General features: G+C 50.5%; 1 long non-coding RNA gene across 1 annotated transcript; it reads left to right on the top strand.

Annotated features, from left to right (window-relative positions):
* Nucleotides 1–2,823: 2,823 nt before the first annotated feature.
* LOC144383210 (uncharacterized) lies at nt 2,824–3,768 on the top strand. Its single transcript, XR_013450596.1, has 3 exons — nt 2,824–3,182; nt 3,320–3,549; nt 3,655–3,768. It is a non-coding gene; the product is annotated as an uncharacterized LOC144383210 (long non-coding RNA).
* The last annotated feature ends 219 nt before the right edge of the window (nt 3,769–3,987 follow it).

Genomic DNA, 3,987 nt, shown 5'->3' with positions numbered 1-3,987 from the left:
GACATCGAAGGACTGACACGATGAGCATACGCGCATATGCCTACGCCAGTGCAAGCGGAGCACGTGATCAGTTCGTCAGGGCTCTCTCTCCATCTGATCTGCGGGCTCACACTCAGTTGGCTCGCCCCCAAACCCTGACTGACGCACTGGAGTTCGCACTGGAGAGGGAGATGGTCATGGGCGCTGCACAGCACGATGCTTCTCCAATGGTCAGGGCGGTAGGAGAGACAATGTTGGAGCGGCCGCTGTGGGTGGACGAGGTGACCGAGATGATCAGGGGGTTGGCTATGCCCCCTACCAGGCGTCAACAAACACAGGCCCCGGTGCGGCCACAACAACAGCCGCGCCTCTGCTGGGGGTGTGGCCAAGCTGGACACCTGGTGAGGGATTGCCCAGCCTCGACTAAAGCTCTGGGAAACGGCAAGGGGACGCAGTAGACGGGACGCTGCGTGCCCCCACCCTTAAGTCCCGTTTGTCACTGGTTGTGGCCAGCAGCGCCTCTCAGTACAGCATGGGCCAGGGGCAGAATGTGGCTGTGGTGGGAAGGACTTCCATATCGGACTTCTGCCATATTCCCATTTGCATCGAGGGGGTTTCATGCACCGCCCTAGTGGACACCGGGTCAACGGTCACAGTGGTCCGGCCGGAGGTGGTGCCAGTGGGTACACAGCTGGAGGACACAGCAGTTCAGCTCTGCACAGTAACTGGTGAGCTAGCACCAATGAAAGGGAGAGGGCAGCTGATATTGACTGTGGGGGGACGGAAAATGAGACACACTGTGTGGGTAGCGGAAGTACAAGATGCCTGTATTTTAGGCTTGGACTTTTTGCGGGAGCAGGGCTGTCAGTTAGACCTGGGGAAAGCCACACTGAGCTTTATTGATGGGCAGGTGGTGCATATGAGACCGCTGGATTCCCAGCGCGCAGCTACACACACAGCCGGACCTCACGGGTGCTGTGTGGGGGAAGGAAAGCAGACAAGGGCTGCCATGTCGTACCTGTCGGAGCCTCGGCTAGGCCCTGAGCCAGCCACCCGTAGCCTGGACTCGCCGGTCAGGCTGACCCCGTCTGCGGTGGAGGGCTGTGAGAGTCTGCAGGAGAGCGAAGCGAAAAGGATGACAGCTCTGCGCAAGGTCTGGCAGAGAAGTGCCGGGGACTTGGATTCTGAACAGCAGGAGCGACTATGGCAGCTGCTGATAAGAGTTCCGCGACTGCTTTTCATGCGACGAGGAGGAGCTGGGACAGACCTCTCTCGTACAGCACACAATTGACACGGGTGATGCGACGCCTATACGGCAGCGCCCATGTCGCCTCCCCCTGGGCCGACAAGACGCAGCGGAGCGGGCTTTGGAGAAAATGCAGCGAGCCGGCATAATAGAGCCCTCTGAGAGCCCCTGGGCATCACCAGTCGTGATGGTGCCGAAGAAAGGAGGTGAGTGGCGCTTCTGTGTGGATTATAGGAGGCTTAATGACGTCACTAAGAAGGACTCCTACCCCCTTCCACGCGTGGATGAATGTCTGGATCTAGTAGCTGGCTCTTCCTGGTTCTCACTGCATGAAAAGTGGGATTTTCGGCAGTATGCGGCACTGTAAATTGTCCTGGAATTTCAGGTTTGCGGCAATTTGCGGGCAACGCCGAAAACTGCCGTAAATTGTCAGAAATTGATGTGGGCCTCCCTTGGCAGTTGTCCCCCCATGACCCCCCTCCTCCTAATTCTAGGGGAGGCTTTGACATGTAAATGAAAATGCTGTGAGCTATACAAACGCAAATCAGGGTCGCAGAGGGAGTTTTAGCCCAGGTGACATTTTTTTAAAAGGTAAGAAAATCTCTGGTACAAATAAATCAGGCTCAGTAGCCTAATTATAGACTCTTACATTTGAGCTTGAATTGATTTATTTAATTCAAATATGCTAGATTACTGTGTACGCCATTAGCAATGGCAAATGTTATGTAAAAAAGATACACAAAATAATTTCTTTAAAAAATTAGTTTTAATCAAGGTAAAATGAGCATTCCATGCAAACAACATTTGAATCAGCATGAGGGGTCTGCAGAGATCACAGTCTCCTAGAGCTCGACTACAGTGCATAGTGGCAGGACTACAGTGACCTTTTCTTTGGTCTTACTTAAATGCACAGAGGATGTATTAACCACACATCTTCTAGCAATGCGCTCAACTGGCAGAAATGATGCTGGGTATGACGTGTCTGTTCCCTGCAAGCCCCGAACTTCTATTGGCTTTTCATAAAAATGTCTGTCCGGGTGGGGATGAAGCCAGGAAACTTGTGCAAGAACATGTTTAAATGCCGTTCCCTTTGACACAACATTAACAACTATAAACTGCTTTATAATGGCTGGTCGTAGTTCTGCTAGAGGGTCAAGGACGGGTTCCTCAAAACTGTTAGTGTTTCCACACCACTCAGCATAAATATACGCTGACCTTTATGCTCTGCATCTATCGATTGAGTAAGTTACATTCATATATGTTACCCGTTTACATGTCATGGCAAAACATTCAACCTCAGTGACACAAGGGTACATGTGATGATACATTGTCAACATTGCATGTCTGTCAGACTCAAGATTGTCTGGTGGAATGGAGAAAGAGGCACCACTGTACAGTTTTCAAGGGGAAAGTCGTTCTGCTGACACCAAAACACTGCTTTACATAAAGCATATCAGCTGTTTCATTGCACGACAAAGTCCCAACCATTTGTCTTCCTAAAATACTGGTCCTTCCGTATAACAATAACCTCGTATGTGATTGGAGGACCCTTAGACTCCTCGTCCAATCACGTGTGAGGTCATAGGCATGACTGATACAGCAGTACTTGCAAGACGAGCATACAAACAGACACGTGTGTTACTATGTTCAGAAGAACTGTATCTCCAGTTCCTTTGTTTGGTTTTTGCTGGTTCGTGAATAATGGCGGGACGACGTCTCGCGTTCAACTCGCCTTCAACTCCTCTCCGCGGTCACCAACTTTCGGCCAGTCCGCAGACAGACGAGAAGAAGCTGCTGAATGCTCTCAGTGGATCGTCTCGTCAACTCCAACAACAAACTGCCAATATCAACGAGCGGTTCGCTCCACTGGAGCGTTCAGGACTCTGCGGGTTTCTGTCCATGGAGGAGAGGAACCGACTCAAAGAAGAGGAGACGGGCGCACAATCCCACGATAGCGGTAAGAATACGTTCGATGACTGCAAGCTAAGCTAAAAGTAGCGTAGCCTCAAGCTAAGCTAAGAGTAGCCTAGTAGCCTTACAAGTGATCAGAAACAGCTTTATTAAAGTGTATTTTCTTTGCCGTGTCGTTTACAGGAAGCGGCGCGCCGTCTTCACAACTCCGAGACGAACTACAGGCGCTACGAACCCGAGCAAGGGTCAGATTTACAGAATATGCTTTCATTCTGCGCTATAAGGAAATATATACGTATAGATACCCATCATAACTGTACATTTTGTTTTCACAGACTAATGTCGCCTCATAATGAGGCGGTGACCTCGTATTTGCTCCGGGAAAAGTCCAGATTTAGACGACGTCATTGTGTGTAAGTGACACTGTTTACTGTTTCTCCTTCCTTGTTAAATGTTACTGTGACTTGCGTTTGATTTTTTTTTTGTATTCATACCACACTCATTTAATTGTTTTCCAGCCGCCTGTGAGACGTATTGTGAGACTGTACGCAGGAGCTTCAGGTTCAGCCGGAACACTCACTGCGGGCTGAAACTGCGAAGGATTCAGCGCGGAGTCGAGCGAGAAGAAAGAGGGTCAGAGTTTATTTGCTGACTTGTTTCAGGTGCATTGATCGATGTGTTGTGTCCGTACGCATCGCACAGTACTGATTCATTGTTGTTTTTACAGCTGCTGGAATCGAGACAAAGTGCTGGCTGATGACGAGGTGGAAATCCGCCACCGTGGAGCTCACGTCGGACGGAGGGGACGGCGTTGTTGGCGGGGTCTCGGGGTGGATTGTACGGTCGCCACC

The sequence above is a fragment of the Gasterosteus aculeatus genome, chromosome 9, assembly GCF_964276395.1.
Source record: "Gasterosteus aculeatus chromosome 9, fGasAcu3.hap1.1, whole genome shotgun sequence".
In the NCBI taxonomy this organism is placed as follows: Eukaryota; Metazoa; Chordata; class Actinopteri; order Perciformes; family Gasterosteidae; genus Gasterosteus; species Gasterosteus aculeatus.
This window is presented reverse-complemented; position numbering and strand designations above follow the sequence as displayed.